Source organism: Antechinus flavipes, chromosome 2 (assembly GCF_016432865.1).
Source record: "Antechinus flavipes isolate AdamAnt ecotype Samford, QLD, Australia chromosome 2, AdamAnt_v2, whole genome shotgun sequence".
Classification (NCBI taxonomy): Eukaryota; Metazoa; Chordata; class Mammalia; order Dasyuromorphia; family Dasyuridae; genus Antechinus; species Antechinus flavipes.
The window spans coordinates 253,364,992-253,387,513 of NC_067399.1; the positions used below are offsets into that span (position 1 = coordinate 253,364,992).

The following is a 22,522-nucleotide window of genomic DNA, read 5'->3' on the forward strand; positions in this document are numbered from 1 at the left end:
ATATAGCATATCATAAATAATTGTGATATGAAAACAAAAGACTTAAAAAAACCCACAATATTATCTTATAATTCAGGGTCTTCTATTTTTGATGACAAAATCTAAATATGTATTTTTCTTTAGGTTCTACTTTTGTTTGGTACATGGACAGCTCAGTGGCAAGTGTATTTCAGCTCTGGTTCTTTGTTCTGTAGCTTCCTGGGTGAGATCTACAAATGACTAATTGTAATACTTTATTATTCATTGTATTAATGATAGCGTTTATTATTAATGGGCCATTGGCAAAGTACATGATCATCATTAGTATTAACAATATTATCTTATTATTTATTATTAACAACTTCCTCATATGTCACTTTATGGCCTGATGAATAATTGGTTCCGCTCTCCCCATAGACATTTGCATAGTAACTTTTCTGCAAGATATATTTTGGAGCAGCTTTTGGGAAGAAATGAACATACCCTTATCTGCTAAAGTTTTCCTCTGTTGCTTTTCATAACTTACTTTTTCATGCACAAATAAAGGATATTACTGCAAGCATAAATCATTTCATTAATAATGAATAAAGCATTTACGAATGACACCTTAATTTTAAAGTGATGATTAACTCATTTGGTTTTAATTCAAATGCAGCAGAGTCATCTTCAATTCCATGGGGTGGAGGAGGAGGAGGAGAAGAAACATTATGCTGGATGTGTGAACCACAGAGAAAAACAGGAACCTTGAACCTGATGAGATTTCTCCTCTCTAGGAAAAAAAAAAAAAACCACAAACACATCCTTTAAAAAAATATATCAGAAGAAAAGCAAACAGCAGCAAAAAAGAAAAGAACCATGTTCAAAGCAAAATGTGTGGGAGGGGCAGCCAAGGATGCCAGGAGCTACTCAAGCTCTAAGGGTCCAATCAGTGACCTTGTGCTGGCAAAATCTGGGCCTAGGGCCAGAAAAGCACTCTCCCAAGTTGATAGTAGGCCCATTTTGTAACTGGTGTTATTTCATTAGCAATTTTATTCAGCTAGTTGGCAGTCCACCAAGACTTGGGTTAGCCTTCCCACTTAGAATAATATGGTGCTTTCTGCATGATTCCCCAAATCATTGATATTTACCTGTTTAAAATGCATTATCAAATCTGAGTTCACCATAAACACATCACTCTTCCTTATTAGTGTTCTGGGAAAGAGGATTTCTGGAAGAATTTCACCAATCCCATAGGACTGTTGGAGTCCCTCTTCATTGTTTCTGTGAATCTGCAATCTTTCCCAGCTTAACGGAATACTATTAGCTTCATATCATGATCAAGGCACTTGCCATATCCATGAGTTTTCCAGGTTAATTTTAAGTTGAAGGAGAGAGTAAAGCTGGTATAATAACATTTGCACTAGTTTCAAAGGTCAAGAAACCCTTGACAATTTGCTGAAACATGGAGCCATCTCTCACAGTCTGCCTGATTCCACTAGAAAAGCCACATTTGTTAAAACAGCTCAACCCTGGCTAATACAAATTCTTACCAGATCAGCACTAGACACATGATCAAATGTTGCAAATTGTGCTTTAAAACTAATCCTGACTAAATACAGTTCAAAATGTGTCCAGCAGCAAAAACATACACTGCATTTGGTATCCAAGAATCAGGAGTTTAAATCTCAGATTGTCTTGTATATTTTCCATGTGATTTTGGGTAAGTCACTTAAGAGATCTGGGTTTCAATATTCTCATTTGTAAAGTGAAAGAGTTGTAGTAAACGGCCTCAAAGGGCCCTTTTAACTCTCATTCTATGATTCTCTGATGCTCTTAGAGAAGAGAGTACTGAATTGCTGTCTAGAGTATGTCCTTTCCCATCTGGACTAATTCTAGGTAATATGGCATTCCCTGGGAGAACCATCCAAGGGAACTAGAAAACTGTCACTGCTTAAAAGGAAAAAGGCATGATGTATTAAAATGGTGCTCAGAGAGCAACCTCTGAAAGCAGCATTGCCCATATTGCCAATTATATTCTTAATGTGCATTCTGTCACCTAAGTCTAAAAATCAAGTGGTTTCCTTAAAACAAGGAGGATTACACTATCATTTCTAAGCCCAAGAGACTTTATTGCCCCTAGACAGAAAATTATAGTGAAAACTCAACAAACTGCTGCCCAAGCCATATAATTATCAGAGAGTGACCTAATAAAATGTCCCATAAATCTAGAAGAGATGCTTCAATAATATTAGTTTCTCTTCTGACCATATAGAGCACTTGCCTATAATTCCAGGTCCAAAAACACAGGATGAAAACAGCAAAAAAAGGAGTATCTATTGAGGGATTTCTTTTCTGGGTCTATGTTATGCCTATGGTCATCTCTACTGCTCCATATGTTCCACGTGTCAGAGTGATCATTTAGCCTGCATGAAATTGTTCAGGGTTTCCAGGGGCACATGCCAGTTCATACACTTAGTTATCACTTATAATATTAATAGATCTCTGCTTTTGGGAGGCAATGTGATGTCATGGAAAGTGGACTGAATGAGAATTTTAAAGACCTAAGGGGTCTGGTCCCAGCTCTTTTAATATAATCCAGGAGTCTTCAAAATAAACTTGTATTGTAATGTGGTGGTACAGGCTCATAATCCCTTCCATTAGGGAAAACTGAGGCTGATAATGAGTTCAAGAGTTCTGAGTTGTAGTAAGACTAAAGTTATTTGGGTATCCAAACTAAGTCTGGCATAAATATGGTGAATATCCAGGGGAAGAAAACCACCAGGTTGCCTAAGGAAAGATAAATAAGACCAGATCAGAAAAAAAAATATGGAACAAGTAAAACTTTTCATGCCAATCAGTATAGGCATCAGCCAATGAAAAAAAAGAAGCAAACACAACAAAACAAACAACAAAGAAAAAGTGAATATTTCCTTTTTGACTGTTTTCATCCTATGCTTCTTTTGGACCTGGAATTCCAGACAAGTACTCTTTATAGTAAGAAAATAAATGAAAGAGGGAGAAAGAGGGGAGGAAGAGAGGGAGGGAGAGAGGAGTGGAGCAAGGGAGGGAGAGAGAAAGGGAGGATACAAGGAAAGAAGGAAGGAAAGAGAGGGGGAGAGAGAGGAAAGGAGAAAGAAGGGGGAGAGAGGGGAGAAGAGAGAGAGGCAAGGGGGAAAGAAGGAGGGGGGAGGAAGAGAGAGAAAGAGAAAGAGAGACAGAGAGAGGGAGGAAGGGAGGGAGGGAAAGAAGAAAGGAGAGAAAGAGGAGGGGGGAACAGAGGGAGGGAGGAAGGAAGGGATAGAAAGAGAGAAAAAGAGCTCTGGGCCTCAGTTTTCTGCGAAAAAAAATGAGGGATTGGCTCAAATGATCTCCAAGGTCTCTTTCAGATGCAAAATTATATTACTATGTAAAGAAAAAGTTGAACAGGGTATATGGAAATACAATGGCATAGTAAAAGACAGCATGATGTAATGGATAGAGTTATAAACTGGTTATCAAAAAAAGCCTGGGTTTCAAATTCTGCCTCAAATATTTTTAGCTATATGTCTTTGAGCAATCATTTAGTCTCTCTGTGACTCAGTTTATTCATCTGTAACATGAAGAAATTATCTCTGAGGATACCTAAGTTTTCCTCTAGTTCTATGATCCTATGATTTTAACCAGATCCAAAAAGATTTTATGATTTTATGGATATAGAAATTCTCCACCCCAATGTAGACTGATAGCTTATCTGTTGTTTAAAATCTGAGAGATTTGCTTAAGAGCACATAAAGTTTGCATGACTTCCTTAGGTATATATCAGAAAGAATCTTTGACTCAAATATTTTTGACTACAAGTCCAGTTCTATAACTATAAGACATGCTGTTTCTCTTCCAAAAATGCTTTCTAGAATCAGAGGTCTTATTATATTAAAGATGTTAGATTTTACTTTTGAAAAAGATTCATATGATTTTATTATTTCAAGCTCAAGAACAATATTTTAGTAGTAAAATCCAGGATACATGGGGAAAAGTGGTTTAAAAAAATGAAAATGGGCATCACTGCATTTGCCATCCCAAGGAGAAGGGAGCTAAACAATCTATATAAAGGAATAAAATAGTCAACAGAAATTCAAATGGATGGAAGGAGAGAAAGACCCCAATCATCCATTGGTGACAGGAAGACACATGGGGTTCTTCCCCACAGCAATGAGACAAAAACTGAGACTCTAAGCCAAGAGAGGAAATGAAGAAGGTATTTTAATTCTAGGAACTTAATTCTAAGAAGATCATTGGAACCAACATGGACTGACCTTACATTCTAGGGGAGAAAAAAACTGTAAGAAAGAATATATAGAAGAAGAGAAAGGAGAAGAATAAGAAGAGGCAAAAACAGAGACAAAGAGAGAAAGAGAGACAAAGAGAGAGAGAGGGAGGGGAGCAGAGAGACAGAAACAGAGAAAGACACATAGAGACACAAAGACAGACAGAGAGACTTGAGATTTATTTATGGGGCTGTTACTTTCTACCCTTTGCATCTGTGTATATATTAAGTTGCATAAAGAAACCACGCCTTCTATATTGGAGATGAAGAAATTACTGAACACATGGCTAATTTTCATCCTGAACAAAAGGTTGGCTATTTAGAATTATAGAATCATTGGTGGTTAAAACGTGACCTGTCTGTTCACTCAATAATCCCCTGTACACAATTGAACTCAATTCAACAAATATTTCTTAAGCATCAATAATGCACAAGATACTACACTAGGCACTGGAGATACAAAACAACAACAATAACCAGAGAGTTGTCACCCTCAGGGAGCTTCCATTCCACTGGAAAATATATTGTGAACACAAGGTGAGGGGACTCTCCCTACAAATACACATGGTATCCACGCTACACTTTTTTATTTTATACAATTTTTGTCTATTGTTCCATCCATCTTCCTTCACTCAATCAGCTGGAGGCGTTCCTCTGGTTTTGTTTAATATTGAATGAGTATCAATGTAGTGCTTGGGCATATTCCCCCCTTACTTTTACTATGGGACCATCTCATCTCATTTCCTCACCACCCATATTTTTGATGGTATAATAATCATTGGATATTTATATTGCAGTGGGGCATGAAGGTGCATGGATTTGCTCTTCAGACCTTCGTGTAATCAAATACCCAAAGATCACAAAAGAAAATGCTTATCCATGATCTTCTGCAGAAGTGAACACAAACATTAACTGCACAGATGCAAGGAGTATGAATGGCACTTCAAGTACTAAGACAAATCTGGATGGCTCCAAAATTTACATCTACCCAAGAGGATATCAGTAAAAATGCTGTCTGTTGTATTTCATAGCAGAGGAGTTGGGCTTTGAATTCATGTCCATTGACTTCAAATGTAGCAGCACTCTCCCTGTACAATATTGCCTCTCTAGTTTGTTTGATAAATAAAAGTATTCTTTAGCCCCCCCCCAAAAAAAGTGATGTTCCTGGTAAAATGTAAGCCCCTTGAGAGCAGGAACTATTTTATTTTTGATTTGTATCCTCAGTGTTTAGTGCAGACCTAAAACATAGTATATGCACCATAAATGTATTGCTTGATAACACACTAATGAAATTGAGTTTGGGTCATCTTTCTTTTAGAGATTTCCTACCACTAGCCACCACCCCCAGAAAAGAAAACTAAGTGTTGGAAATGATTACCTTAATCATAAATCCTCATCCCAGACTGGTTTCCAAATCATAGGAGCACCTCTCACTGCAGCTGTAGCTGACATGAGATTTATTTATTAAGGTTTTTAGGCATTTACTGAAGGGTCTGGGTGGCAGCCATTTCATGGGGTTATAAAAATTCTATTTCCTTAGACAGTCAAAAGTATAAAATGCATTTTGGAAACGTGAACTATAACATTTACATTTTAATCTTACCCAATGCTTTGATTTCTGACAAGGTGGGTGTGTATTTGTTCCCTTTGAGAAATAATGGGAAGACCAGCATAAGTGATAGAAATCCTAGTGGCAAATTGGGAGGAAAGTCAAAAACCTGGAGGTAAAAATCCCATCAGCAGCACTTCCATTGTGCATGATCTGGGAACTGAAATGCACTATTTAATTTTAAAATTTCAAAATCCTATCAATTTGAGGGAACCAAGACCCCAGAGTTTATAAAAGAGAGAGGGTCCTGATATTTGGCAGCCAAGGATATGCCCTGTAAGCTCAAAGCACTGAGAGAGCCTCATGTTTGGGGGTGAATGGTTAATGGCTCCACCCTATGATAATCAGTCTCCTGGGGTATGAGCATGGCCAGCTGAGAATATGCATGATATCAAAAGAGTGATACTTAAGTATTTCAAAAGATCTGTGATATCATCAGGATAGACAACCCCTCCACTGAAGCAAATTAAAGACCATCCTGAGTAGACAATGATAATAGCATTTCTAGAATGCATTCAGGTTTTCAAATCCTTTTAGAAATATATCATTTTACTATCCTCATAATATCCCAGGCATTTAGTAATACCATTATCTCCATTTTACAGATGAGAAAAATGAGATAGAGGTTAAGTGGTTTTCTCAAGATTGTGTAGTTTGCAGATAGCTAGGCTGACGATGAATTCAAGTCTTCTTCCCTTAAAGTCTAACATCAGAATGCTGAATCTGGAGTCAGGAAACCCTTGTCTAAATCTGACTTTGACCTTATTAGCTGTGTGACCCTGGACAAGTCATTTGAACACTGCCTATCTTAATTTCCTTAACTATAAAATAAGGATAATAATAAAATCTGTCTTCCAGGACTGTTGTGAGTATTGAATGAGATAAGATTTATTAAATGCTTAGCATAGTGCCTGGCACATAGTAGGCACTAAATAAATTATTCCCTCTTTCCCTTCCTCCCTCCTTTCTTTCTTCCTTCTCCCTCCCTCTTTCCCTCCCTTCTTCTCTTCTTCCCTACCCTCTCTCTCTCTTTTTCCCTCCCTCTCTCCTTTCCTTCTTTCCTATCTTCCTTCCTTCCTTCCTCTCTCCCTGCCTTCCTTCCTTTCTTCCCTCCTTCCTTTTTTTCCTTCCAACTGTTCTATCTATCTGTGTGAGTTGCTATGGCCAAAAATAAATCTACCTCCCAGTGATGACCCTTCCAACAATCAGCCTTTCTCTGCTTAGTCAGACTTGTCCTCAGATAAAGAGACTCTCAACCTATCACTAGTACAACACCCAAAAGTTTCTATAACTTGCCAGTGATGATATTCTATTGGAATAGCTTTCAGGGACTCAGTAGAAGAACTAGATTCTTTTAGGAGGGGAATGATACTAAAATCATCAGCTGCAACAACCCTTCTTTTCTATCTAGAAGAATGGAGGCTTGAAGGTTCCTGCTTCCAAAGGGCTGCTGTTGTTAGCAGCAAGATGGGAAGGGGGAGGTATTTGAGATCAGGAACAAGCCTGAGGAAGGTATCAGTCTTTCTCTAGCCCTAGAATCTCAATTATCTCATTTCCTCATTCCTGACCCCAACTCACATATACACATAGAGGCACCTTCCACTGCCTCAAAATAAAAAAATGCACATAACAGCAGAGATTGAAACTGAGAAAGAATTGCAATTCCCACTCAAGTTGCCCCACTGGGAAAGGGGATAAGGCAGCCACACAAATCAGCTGGGGCACCTCAGACCCAGAGGCAGAAGGAAATTCAATCTCACTCTGAGTAAGCTGGAACAAGAATGAACATCAGAATTCCCTGCCGGTTTCATTCTCTCCCTTGGGGGAGGATGCTCCCTGCATTCTGATATCATCATGAGTATCTCAGTGGTGAGGTTGGGGGAAGGGAAATCCTGTTCAAAGTGTAAAGGGAGCTCTGGGACTTCTTTTGTAACTGCTCTGCAAAGATGGAATGAGGTGGTTGGTCTCCCTTGCACCTGAGCAATCCAGGATACATGTCAGAGCTCTGAGAGCTAACTGTACTTACAAATTACTCCCTGGAATCAGATCAAGTATTTCTCTGATCTGGCCCCACTGTCACTGCACAAAGAATAAAATACAGCCTAAGAACACCAAAAAAGATCAAAGACAAGCTCTAAGAAACAAAATGATATGAGTACCAGCCTCTCTTTCTTCTTAAGAGCCCCTCAGAAAAACAGGCTTAAGAACTTTGGAGGATTCTCAGCTGTTACTGTAGTTTGTGGCCCAACTACTGAGAAAGCTACTAATTGCAAGAATTATTAGAGAGTGAGACTTAGAAAAGAGTGGAGTTCAAATCCCAGCCCCATCCTTAACTAGCAATTTGGCCAAATTGCCTTAACCTTTCAGGCTTCAGCTTTTTCATCTGTAAAATGAAGAGGTTGGCCTAGATCAGACCTTCTTAACTAGGTTTTTGTTTGTTTGTTTGTTTGTTTTTTGGAGGCAGTGGGGAACTGTGAATTTTGGATGAAAAATAAATTATATCTTTATTTTTACTAACACCTAACTGAAATTTTAGCATTTCTTCCCATTGTGACTTTAAAAAAAACATTGTTCATGACACACAAAAATATTATAAAAGGCTGATCTAAATGATCTTCAAGATTTCTCCTAAGTCTTTATCCTAGGACTTTAATTTCTAATATACATTCTCTTTGGAAAAGAAAGATGAATTGAAAGAATGGAAAATATTTCTTTTGAAAACTCAAATTGTTTCTCTCAAGATTCTCTGAACTAACTTTGATATAATGCTAAAGTTGCTAAATATTATAGAACCTCTTTTATAGGTCACAATGGACTACCTACTCAACAGAGCACAGGCTTTTTGCACTATACCCTGCTACCCAACACTACTACAACATATAGATTTCCATAAATATATGTTTTACTCCAAAGACAGATTTTGACTGAGTATAACCAAATCAAAGATTATAGATGTCTTTTTATTTAATGCATTTGATTTCTCTAGATTAAGTGAAATGTGACTAGTGATCCTCATAAGATCTATTACCAAAAATGAACCCAAAGCTCAACCTTTTATTTTATTGGTGAAGAAATTGAAGCCCAAAGATCAAAGTCAGGGGTATTTTACTATGCAATTTGTTTTCAGAATGACAATGACATGGGGCATTAGGAATCATCTAGCCCAATACCCCATCTTACCCCCAATTTACAGATAAGGAAACTAAAACCTTGAGAGGGAAAATGATTTACTTAGTATCAAAGAGTGTGCTAATAGAAAATGCCATTTGACAAAAACATAGACTCAACTTAACTTAGTTCAATCAAACATTTGTGTCCTTTGTATGTAAAGTGTACTGTGCTTGACTGGGAATAAAATCTGGAAGATGGTAAAGTCTCTGTTTGCTATAGTAGTACTGGGATTGGAATCAGGGAAATCTGTGTTCAGTTTCCCCCTTATCTGTGTGACTGAGCAAATCACATTGACCTTTTTTACTCTTAATTTCCTGGCATGAAAAATAAATATAATGCTAATACCTATCTTACCTAAGATTATATATGTAAAACACCTTGCAAACCCTATAGCTTTTTATATAGTTATGAGGAGGGGAAGAAGATGATGGTTGTGAGAAGTGGTAGCTTGGTAAAATATATACACAACTTTAAAACAATTAAAATGTGACAGAGAAGAATATGAAATTTGTAAAGAAAAGACTCTAAGCTGGGGAAAATTAGGGAAAATTTCATAGAAGTGGGCATACCAGACCTGGATCTAGAAGGATTTCAGTACAGAGGAGGTACACTTCAGATATAGGACTGAACTGCATAATTGCACAGAGGTTGGAGAGGGAATATGAAATCAAAAAGGGGTTTGCAATCTGGTTTGGATGGCACCATTGTCAGAACCAGATCTCCTGGCTCCCATTCAGACTCATGCCCTTTCTATTCTATCATGCTCGTCTAATCCTTACTCTAAGAACCAGTTTTATCACCTATAACTCCTTGGGTGATGGAATTCTTATAGATATCCTGATGTCTAACGTGCTCTGACTTTGTTTTAAACTTTTTCTCCTCCCAACTATGCTGTTTCTTTAATATATTCAATCACCTCTCTTCTTCCCCAACTTATGTACATACACACACATTCTTGTCCACATATTAGGAAATTTGCATAATAATTGGCCCCTGATAATCCCAATTATATGAGGAAACAATTTTTAAATATTTGCTAGAAATGTGGGATCTAATTCTTATAAATAAATGACACTTAAGGGTCTTTTGTTTTTGTTTTTGTCCCTCACAAGCTTGTCTGTCTCACAGAACTTTGTTCTTATTTCTCCTAGAACATTTAATACTTCAGCTAAAATGTCTCTTCAACAAAAATCTTCCTGGGTCCCCCTTAATGCTACGGTTTTCCTTCTGAAATTGCTTCCAAATTCTACTTCTCTGTTGTCTCCATTATCAAAATGTAAACTCTTCGAGAACAGAGACTATTTTTTACTTTCTTTGTATCCCCAGAATTTAATTCAGTGCCCAGCATATAGTAATTAATACTATATAATAATATAATAATAAAAACTTAATAAATGTTGATTTGTTGACTTGATTACTGCTCTAGTTCTAATAACATGTAACTTATCTCCGCCAGAATATAATCTCCTTGAAGGCAGGAACTAAGACTTTTTGGCTTTTTAGAATCTTTTAAACCTCTGAGTATACAGTAGATGCTTAGTGGATATTTGTTGAAAGAAATTAAGTGGTTCCCGATGATAGCCTCATGACAGTTTTCTTCAGAATCTAACTTGGTCCTTCCCAGTTGGCTCAAAAGTCATATCCACATTGTTTGACCAAGTGAGAGCAAAGAGTAAAGACTAATAATTTTTGTTCATAACCCAGAGGCATAATTAGACAAAGTTTCAGGGAAAAGATGAGGCTCTAAAGACACTACAATTTAGTAGTCTCAAATTAAGAAGTTTCAGAATCATATGACTCTAGCATGGAAGAATGATACATCTTTTGCCCAGAGTAGACAGCCTGGTTCTCCTTTTAAAGCCTCACCTGGGTGAAGGGCAGGCAGCTTTTCTACTATTTGGTAGTTTGGGCGAATGTTCAATACTGTAAGATCAGCCCTTTCTCTAAAGGACAAATAAAGTAAGTGATCTTTACTTTCTCCAGAGGGAAATATTAGGTTCCAGGCCAAATTTTCTTTGCTCAGCTAAGGTCAATGGTACTCCCTCTGTAATCCCATGAGATCTGCATCTCATCTTCCTGAAGTGAAGATTTCTGAGTCCTTAGTTAATAGATCATTTCTAAGGTAAACAATTTATATGCTCAATCAGCATTGGCTCAAAATGATACTTACATTTTCATAATGCTTACAATGCATGTATAAATACAGTCTTATCATATATATTATATCCTTTGATCTTCATAACAACTCTGTGATGTGGTTGGGGACCACAAAATCAAAGAATTTTAGGGTTAGAGCAGACCTCCTAACCCCCACCACACCTGAAAAAGAATTTTTGATATCATAAACCCTACAAGTGGTCATTCAACATCTGTTTAAACCAATCTTACCAGTAAGGGTGAACCCACTGCCTACCAAGAAACATTCCATAAAACTAATAGTGCAGATTGGCTGAATAAATTATGGTATTAAGTTAATTACTTAATTTGGTTAATTTAGAAAAATAATGAAACAAGCCAGTTTTGAGTACAGGAAGAGTCAGTTTCAGAGCCTACTTCCCATGAATACTGGCTCTGTGAACATGGGTGAATCATATAACCTCTCAAAACCCAAAGGCAATTCTAGAAGATTATAAGTTATGGATGATTTCTTATTGTGGAGAGAGTTTTCCACACTGAAATTACAAAAACATACATAAACATATACACAGATAATATAGTGCGTAAATCAATGCTTGTTGATTGACTGAAAAAGGACAATTAAGCATACAAGTGTATATATATGAAATGATACTAAATAGGCAGAATTAAAACTGTTTAGAAATATGTATATATATTTATACACATATATTTATATTTTGATAAAATAAAAGGAAGAAAGAAAACCAGGTAAAGACAGTAAGAATGTGGGTAGGTCTGTGAACCCCAAATCATTTTTGTTTGCATTTCTACATGTTAGTTTCCCTTTTGCCTTCTCAATGGGCTAGAAATTTTTTCTATTTTGCTTCTTATGTTATATGTCTATTTTTGTATATTTTTGAGTATATTATTGTATGTATTGATCATGTTAATTTTAATATGTCAATTTTGGTCATTTGTTTTTTATCAGTGATTATTAAGCTTTCAAAGAGTACAGCTGAATTTTATGGGAATTATGATCTTTATTTTACAGATAAGAATAAAGCAGAACCAAGCACAAAAACTCAGATTCACAAAATTTCAGAGTTGGAAGGGATTCTAGAACAAAACCTTATTCCTCTTCATACTTAAAAAAAATTTTTAAAAACTTCCTCTACAATATATCCAACAAAACTTCACTCACAAAATTTCAGTATTGGAAGAGATTCCAGAAGAAAATCTTAGTCCTCTTCATACCTAAAAACTTCCTCTTCAATATACCCAACAAGTTACTAGCCAATCTTTTTTCCAAGAACTCCTACAACAATTCTTTCTACTTTTCGAGAACTCAGGTTATTTGTTGCTTATTCACTCATCTATTCAATATACATTGATTAAACATCTGGTGTTTCGGGTCCATGTTAGATAATGGGGATGTAAAATCAAAAAATTTTTAAATGCTTTTATTATCAAGAAACTACCACTTGATAGCTTAGAAGATTCTTCTTATATTAATCCCAAGTTTCTCTCCCGGCAACTTCCACCAATTTAATTCAACAAATATTTATTAAGTATTTACTATATACAAATACAAATATACAAAGTCTCTGCTCTCACAGAGCTCAGAATATAATAGGAGTCACTTGACAGTCAACCTGACAGGTTGAATGCTGTAGGGGTAGACAAGATCCAATAGACTGGAAGAGCCTTCAAAAGCCACCTGGGGCAGCTTCTTAATTTTATAATTGTGGTAACAGAGGTCCAGGGAAGTTAAGTGACCTGCCTCATTTCCCACAAGTAGAAAGTATCAGAGGCAGGTTTTGAAGTGAGATCCTTTAGCTCCAGAGTCAATGCTCTTTCCAGTGCTACAAAATATGAAGAAAATATGGCTGGGTTGGGAAAGGGGAAAATTACCATTAACTCAGAAAAAAAGTGAAACTTTATGGAGAAAGAGGTTCCTGAACTCTTTGTTGAAGGAGAAAAGATTTTAATAGACAGATATGAGAAGGGGTGCATCCTGAAAAATGCACAGAGGAGAGGTAAAGAGAGAATAAAAAAGTTTGGCTGCAATATGAAGCACATGAAGTGTGAAGAGTTAAATAAAGCTACAAAGGCAGTTGGGAACCAGTTTATTGATGCCAGACTAATTAAGTTTGCACTTTATCCATACACCAATGGGGAGCTGAAGTTTCCTAATATAATAGATTTAGAGTTGGAAGGACCCTTATCTTATGGATATGAAACCTAGAAAGAACATATGATTTCTCAGTGTTACAGAGAAAGTAAGTGACAAGAAGTAAGAAGTAAAGAAGTAAGTGTGTAGAATCATAGAATTTCAGGTTTGGAAGGGACCCCAGAAGTGATCTAATCAAACTCATACATGAAAAAGCACACGACCTTTGCTTGTAGATTTTAGATGAGGAAAATCTCACTTTCTTTCAAGGAATCCATTCCATTTTTGAGGAAGTCCTAATTGTTAGAAAATTTGTTTTCTCCCTAAATCAAGTCCAAATTTATCATTTTTTCAATTTTTCTATTTCTCTAAGCTCTGTCCTCTGAAACCACATGAAACACGTGTAATTCTTTCATAAGTGGGGGGGGGGGGAAGGAGAGGGAGAGAGGGAGATTTTTCAGGAGTGAGGAGGAGGGTCTATCAGTTAATTAGTAAATACTTTTTAGGTGTCTGCTGTGGAAGCTCAGAATTGTTGGGCATAAATATAAAGGAAGTAATCCCTGCTCTCAAGGATCTTGTATTCTAATGTGGTATGTGATCACACACACACACACACACACACACACACACACACACACACACACACACAAGTATATGCAGAATAAATAGCCCTGGAATTAGATTGGAAGTAACTATAATGTAGTTAGTCAGCTGGATGGCACATTATCAGAACACTGGATCTGGGGTTAAGGATTTATTGACTAGTCATCTTGGGCAAGTCAATTGACGTCTCAATTTTCTCAACTATTAAATGGGGTAGGGGGTGGAAAATAGTACCTACCACAGTGGGATATTGTAAGTGTTTAATATACGCCTGTTTTCTTCCTTCCTACAAAATTGTGAGGGAAGGAGGGCATGATACTGAAGCTATATCTGAAAAGGAAGCAAGAGATTTTTATGAGGCAGATATAAAAAGGAAACACCACCTAGGCATAAGGAAATGGCCAGGATAGATCAAGGACTAAGGAATGTTTCTTGGAGGACTTGACTCGAAGTAACAGCCTTCTTTGTCATAACATTAAGGTAGAAGAGATCCAACCTGACTTAAAAATAAGAGGTCTCCAGAAGAGAATTATCCCTGACTCCTCCCTGAAATAATCACAGAATGAGATTGAATAGCCTCAAGGCAACACAGACTTTTAGTAGAAGGTGGTACCTGGAGCAATAGAGAAGCCAAAATCTGAACGCTTTCCCTTTCCAATTTACTTGTCTGGCAGGAATCCAGCTCTCTAGCTCTGAGTTCAGCCAAAACCACTACCCTGCCCCATCCTACAGCTGCCAAACAGTGGCAGGCAGAGTATCATTACTGTAATAGGTTGCGATGATGCTAAACATGAAAAGATTGCTTTCCGGTAAAACTGCTGACATGTGGAACTATCTTGGGAAAGAGAATATGAGAAAGACAGGTCTTACAGATCTATAATATGGGTGATGGTTCAGGCTTTAATCAATTTTCAATCCTTGAAACTAAAATACTCTTGATTTATGAAATTCCACAAGTCACTTCTTTTTTGTGTAGTCCATGCATAATGAAGAACTCAGAGAAGGACTTTTTTAAGAGCCCTTCTTTAGAAAGCAGGGCAGGTTTGCACCCCAAGATTCAAGGGAAGTCCACAATATTTACAGATTTGTTTAGCAAACATTTATCCTATTATTTATGTGATTAGCCAAAATGGGGTGTGGCAATGCATCTTTTTATGGTATGGAGACGACCTTGAGCTCTCATGGGCTGTGTCAGAGTTCAAGTTTTGATAGTTCCTACCAAGTGGGAAAGGCTTAAAGTGCAAGGTCAGTGATAAACAAATATTCCTTCCACATCATGAAGAGTAATCATGCTCCCATGGTGTGGAAAATATATATTAAATATTTTAACTTCATACCAGAAAAAAGTTAGATTTTTTTTCTTCTATATAGTGTTTACAGTAACTGTTTTGTAAATTCTGGATTAAGTATTTGATATTAGACTATATGTAGGTCAATAAAAGTAAAAATACTTTTTCTGTGACTTCTGACCTTCATATGTCATCTATGGCTTCTGAATATCTCTCCCAAAATTCCCATTCTCTTATGTTGATCTACCATATAGAAAAACCGAGTTGGGGAAAGTCACAATGTGGAAGGGATAACTGTACTGTACACATGCTATACAAAGACCAGAAGAATGCAAGTCCCCTTGATATCAGAACTCTTTTGTTTTGTCTGTTTGTTTTCACTGTATCCCCAGTGCCAAGTACAATACCTTGTATATTTTTAACATATCTTTAGTTGAGCAATCTAGCTGAGTTCAAAAAGAGTCATCGTCAAAAAAGACAACTGGGCAGGGATTGTTTTTGGTAAAAGTACACACACATACACACACTTAGGCACAGGAGAACTGTGAGCTAGGTTGGAGCTAGAGCTGGAATGGCTCTTAGAGCACAAAATCTGACCATTTTGTTTAGCCCGTGAAGTAGCTGAGACTCAAGGGTGATGAATGGCATTTCCGAGGGGCCACAGGGAGTAAGCATCAGAAGCAAGATTTGAAGCCCGTGATCTTTCCATTATACTATACTGCCTCCATGTGGACAGAATATACCCCCCCCTCCCCAATTAAAGAAATCAAGAGGATCCTTAAAGGATCCCTAGAGGATATTTAATGAACCCCAAAGGAATTAGAGGAATTAAAGTATTAGCTCATGTACCACCCACCCATACCTACATAAACACATGTGATTTCCATGGTTTTCATGGAAAGAACAATTTGAGGGGTTTTTTTGTTTGTTTGTTTGTTTGTTTGTTTGGTTTGAGGTTTTTTAAGGGACAGAGGAAATAATGTTTTAATTTCTTTCCAATCCATTTGATCACTTTCCACATGTGCGTTTCATGGAAAAGGCTGTTCACATGTTTCCACAGACTATGAAGTGCTCAATTAATTATTTAAGCAAGTAATTTGTATTGGGAGTTCAGAAACCCTTGATGAAAAGGCGCTATGTAAGTGTACAGAATTATTGTTCTTCATCTTTAGCTATGAACTAAATAAATATAAGTTGAGTCAATTAACCATGATGAAATTTCTTACTGTAATTTTTTCTCATAAAATATACCAGTCAGTCTTTTGGCCAACTTGCTGATAAATCTTTTTTCTATACCAATTGATTTTATTCTACAGATTACTTTTATATTGAATTATTTCACATCATAATGCAAAAAATCATACACTTTAACTAGACAGGGAAACATCCTGATTAATGAAGATACACATCATGCTTTCTGCTACCATCAGAATCTAGATTGTTAATTAGCATAACAAAGGTGGGAGAAACAATCAGAAAAGCATAAAATAGAATGGGTATAATAATTTCCTTACGATTGAAATTGATGAAGAAATAATTTTAACAAATGAATGGATGAAGAGGTAAATGAACAATATATTTCTTTATGTCTCTTTCTGTCTTTTCTAAGTGAACACAAAATATGTAATTTTTCCTATGCTGGTCATCCAGGTATAACTCAACTTTCTTCCAAAGTAATAGGGCCTTAGTTAAAGGTTGGAGAATCCTGGAAATTTGGTTATAAAGTACATAGAAATAACCACATGACTATGAATGCAATCTGGATTATAGATTCAAGTAAACAAAAAAATCAATTAAACTTTTATTGAATGCCGACTACACGTGTGTTGTGCTAGTCTCTGAGACAGATAAACTTATGAAACATAATACAGACATATCATGGAATATTACTGCAGTATATAAAACCATGAATATGAATAATCCAGAAAAGCATAGAACAAATTAACATAAACTGATGCAAAATAAAATAAATAGAACCTGGAAAAATAATATACTCAATGAGGGGAAAAAACAACCCAAAATAAAAAATAATGAAATTTTTTCTTTTTAAAAAAATAAAGTGGATAGTATTAGCTTGAGAACACCATCCAAATTAAATCAAAATATATTTTGACATATACTTTAAAATGAAAATGTGGAAAAGAAGTCAGTGTAAATCAATTGCCATAACAAGAAGGCCCAAAACAATCCTTACTTGGAAAACACTTGGGGATATTTCCCAACCAGGGAAAGACTGCAGCTAATGGCAATCAATAGTTATAAAATATGGTTCATACCAACATTCTATCAGTGTTATTGTGTGTTTATGAATCTTGGAACACAACCATCTCTAAAGAGCTGAAAATTAATAACAAATAGGATAACAAGAAGAGATGTGTGGTGGATATAAGCAGACTAGTAAAGCAAGGAAATGAATGACTGAGAAAATGGTGTAGTCATGTGACAAAAGTGGGCGATGATAGTAGATATCCTCAGTGGATTGCCCAAGAGCTAACTCCACTGATAACCTTAAAATGTTAAGAAAAAGCAAGAAGGACCTCTAGTTCTTTGGGTAAATTCCCATTTGGTAATTTTTGGGAAGACATGGATGGATAAGAGTTGCACAGGAAGTATAGATATGAGCAAATTGTAATCTATAATATTAAGGGAATACCCAAATCAAGGAAATCTATTATGATACCAGTAGCAGCTAGCATTTATATAGCATTTTAAAATTTGCATAGCACTTTATAAATATTTTCTCATTTTATCTTCATAGCTATCCAAGGAGGTAAATTATATTATTATAATACTCATTTTACAGATGTGGAACCTGAGACAGAAGTTAAATGACTCTCCCAAAGTCATACAAGTAGTATCTGAGATCAGATTTTAGTTTAATTTCTTTAAATCTAAATTATAGGTCTAGCATTCTATGTTCTGTACCACCTAACTGTCATTTATTTGATCCATGTGAATATTTGAATATTAAGTATTTCCTTGTCATCAAGGATAAATTTTTTCAATTCTTTAACTACTATCTGATTTACTGAGAGAAAACAAATAAGAATCTTACAATAGGAAGGAACATTTAAGTTCATCTAGTCCACATTATACTGAAGTATAAATGTCCTCTACAACAGCCTTTTCTTGAAAAAAAAAAAAGAGAACTTTTGTTTTTATAACACATTTATTTTCCAATATATTTTCTTGTATTTACCCAGAGAACTATTCCTTATAATCACAATTCTCAAAGTTTAGTTTGAAGACCTTCAGGGAGTTCCTGAAACCCTTTCAGAGAGAGCACAAAGTTGAAACTATTTTCATAGTAATACTGTTTTAATTTCTGTATAGTAAATATCAATAGGGATAACTTAAAGGAACAAAAGCTTTTAGAGGAGGGAAATCCTCAATCCTTTAAATATTTGAGAGCTACTGTCTGATAACAATGGAATTTTAAAAAAAATTAAAAGCAGCTCAACAGAACTAACAAATACAAAATCCTTCTTAAAACATTTTCACCCAGCATCTTTTTGAAGACCTTTGGTGATAGAGGCGTCACTAGTTCTATTCATTTTTGGATAGCTCTAACCATTGAAAGAGTTTTCATTATGAGTTGAAATTTATCCCTTTGTGGCCCAGTGATCTAAGTTCTGCCCCCTGGCATCAAGCAAGAGAATTCCAAACCTTCTTCTATGTGATAACCTTTTAAAAATCTAGAGCAGCAATTGTCTTTTGTTGCTTCAGCTTATAATAATAGTACTAATGGGTTACATTTATATTGCTCTTTAACATTTCAAAATACAATCTTTATGTTATCCCATTTGATCATCATAGCAGTCTTGTGAGATAGCTGCTATTTGCCATCCCCATTTTATGTGACAAATTTGTTATGCTATGCAAGAAAAATCAGAAAAAGAGAAAGAAAAACAAACAAAAAAGGTGAAAAAGTAAGTTTTGATTCACAATCATAGGTCTTCACAGTTTTCTCTCTGCAAGGGGATACCATTTTTCAGGCCAATTCTATTGGAATTGCTTTGAATCACCACACTGCTGAGAAGATAAGCAGCGCTTCTTAAAAATTTTCCACTCAAGATCCCTTTTTACCCAATAATTTTTTACATGACCCCTAATATATAGGTATACAAATCAAACATTTATTAATAATAATTCATGATTTCATGACTCCCATATTCATTTATGTAATTCCATAATAAATATGGAAACATATTTAAGAGGATTGTACATGTTTAACCTATATCAGATTTCTTGCTGTCTTGGAAAAGGGGTAGATAAGAGAGGGAAAGAGAAAGATTTGGAATGCAAAATCTTGCAGAAATGAATATTGAAAACTATCTTTGCATGTGTTTGGAAAAACAAAATACTATTGGGGAGACAAAGAAGAAGAAGCCCTGCCTATACCATGGTATCTCTTACGAGTCTCATATGGCAAGGTTTTATGTCCTATAATTAAAATGGTCACCATTCTCTAGATTCTCTGCATCTTTTCAGCATATTCAATTAACTTGTGCCAGGCACTGTGGTAAACACTGGATGTTAAAAAAATTCCCTTCCCTCAAGGAGTTACATTCTATTGGAGCAACAATATGTATTTGTTTTACATAGAAAATATATCCGAAATAAATATATGAACACAAAATAATTTGGGGAGAAAACTGTTTGTTTTTAGGGGAGAACTTTCAGAAAAGGACTCATGTGATTCTTTTTTAGAAGGTTCTTGAAGTTATTTAGAAGGCAAGTTATTAAAGATTTTCCATGATTCTATGTAAATGATGAAGATATTTTCATTAAATAAAATGCTATCCAATTGTTTTGAAATTTTAATCAAAATCTATTTGGTAATAGACAATGTACAACCAGAACCCAAGCCTGAAAATTAATCATTGGCTTAGTTTTGAGTTCAAAATATATATTCTTGGTCACTAATTTTCAGATAAACAACTATCTACTTTTAGAAAAAACAATTCTGTCCTATCTTATTAAATTGAGCAAATATATTGTGTGATTCTTGATACAAGCTTTCAGAAAAGATAGAGATAAGGGATAAAGAAAAGAAGAGAGGGAGTCCTAGGAATTTTTGCGCAATCAAATAAGGAGACTGGAACTAGAGTGTCATGCAGAAAGAACAGCAAGGTACATCAAGGTATCCTCTAAAATATCATGCTCAGAACTGAATACAAAGTCTAAATGTGACCTGACCAGGTAAAAAGACAGAAGAACTAGCATTTCTACTGTGATAATGGAGATTTTGTCTAATCCATTGCATTTATCTCAAAGAGGGACAAAGGTGTCAGTTGGGTCTCTTTCCTGTTATTTTTCCTTACTTAAGGAGGAAAAAAACCTCAAAAGTTCAAGTTATTTGAATCCATCATTTTGACATTTGATTAGGGCATATGAATTTTTGAATTCAAAGTTATTGCTATCCTCCATATGCTACACAGTGTTCTCATTAACACAAAATGTTTTCAAGCTTACGGTATGGAAATCATTAACCTCTTCCATGAGAAGTGTAATGTATTTTCCACAGTAATCCCCCAAATAGCCACAAAGACACAAAGGTTATTAATTCTTGTACTTTCTTCCTCTCCCTTAATATCCTTTCTCCCTATGACCCATCAAGTGCAGTCCATAAGAAAATGGAAGAGGAGGTTTTGTGTTTCTCTGCTCTTAATAACTACAACATAATTAGGTAAGTTCTTAAGGAACCTAAAAAGTGATTTCTTTGCAGGACTTTGTAGAAGAAGGGAAGGAAGGAAATAAGTATTTATTAAGTGCCTACTATGCATCTGCAACTGTGCTAAGCACTTTATAATTATCACCTTATTTGATTCTCATAACCACCCTGGGATGGAGGTACTATTATGATCTTTATTTTATAACTGAAGAAACTGAAGTAGACAGAAGTTAATTAAGTGACTTGCCCAGAATCACACTGCAAGTCAGAGTCTGAGACCAAGTTTGAATCCAAGTCTTCTTGAGTTCAGGCTCAGGGCTCTCTCCATTGCAGCAGAAAGGGGTAGGAAGGAGAGTTCCATTACAGAAAGTATGACTCCAAGCCTTGGAATGGGAATGCAGAGTTGTGTTTGGGATTAACATAGCTGGAAAAGCTTCAGGAAAAGAAATGAATGAAGCAAGGAGAGAAGAGCAGATTGGGATCATCTTATGGAGGAACCAATATCTATTTGCTTAAAATGAAACCCTTGGAATGAGTGCTTCTTTAAAAGCACCAGAGGTCAAGAAATCACTTACATTCAGTGCTCCTGTAACATCCACTACTGGCCAGCAAACAAGGCTCTCTTCCCAGCATTGCATGTACAGTGCATGTGGTATATTCTGTTCCCAGAATAACATGTGTCAAAGATCCTGAATCATCAAAGGCATATTCATGAGCATTCATCAGACGGACTTAAAGAGGCTTCAGTGAAAGGGAACAAAGACATTTTGGAAAGGATTTTGCTTTGTTTTGTTTTTTAATAAGAAGCATGAAAACAAAATGCTTATCTTGTTTAACCTTCAGTTACCTAGAAAAATAAATGGACCAGAACCCTGATCCTCAGGCAGTTTTACTAACCCAGGTTTGTAATGTGGTGATTGGAGCACGTGGCAGAAAAAAAGAAGCCTAAGGGATGAGGTGAGGAAGGGAAGAAGGTCCAAGTAGTGATCCAAATGGGTATTAGTGATGGATGTTGTTTATATAATATTTTAAGATTTATGAGCCACTTTACATATATTATCCCAACAGGTTCTCAGAATAATCCTGAAATGGGTGCTATTATATACTGTATCTTGTACATGAGGAGATGGAAGCTGAGAGGTTAAGGAAGTTGACTAGGGCATCCAAAAAATATCAGAAGCAGGATTTGAACCAAGGTCTTCCTGATTACAATTATGGCATCCAGGATGCCATAATAATATGTACACTAAAGTCTGAGAGTTGATCAATGCAAACAAATCCAAATGGCCAAGCAAGAGTCATTCAACTAGCAGAAAGGAAGGTGGGCAGATGGGTATATGTGGGGAAGATTTCATCATGTCAGTGAGATCACTTTATGTGGCCCTTAACCTTGATGTGCCAGTTACTCCCTGTTCGGCGCTTAGTTGGATCTATGCAAGTGGGGATCTGAACACTTTGTTTACTATCACCACCACTACCATCACTGCTATGGGCAGGCAGATGGATAAAGTATCAGACTTGGAGGCTGGAAGATATGAGTTCAAATGTGATTTCAGATACTTAGTAGCTGTATAACTGCAAAAAAATTGCCTCCGTTTCTCATCTATAAAATGGGAATACACTCGAG

General features: G+C 36.0%; 1 long non-coding RNA gene across 1 annotated transcript in view; it reads right to left on the reverse strand.

Annotated features, from left to right (window-relative positions):
* Positions 1-219: 219 nt before the first annotated feature.
* Positions 220-22,522, reverse strand: part of LOC127549000 (uncharacterized) — a 33,821-nt gene continuing 11,518 nt past the window's right edge. The window contains exon 3 of the long non-coding RNA XR_007950500.1: positions 220-748. This is a non-coding gene — a long non-coding RNA (uncharacterized LOC127549000). The remainder of the gene's footprint in view (positions 749-22,522) is intronic.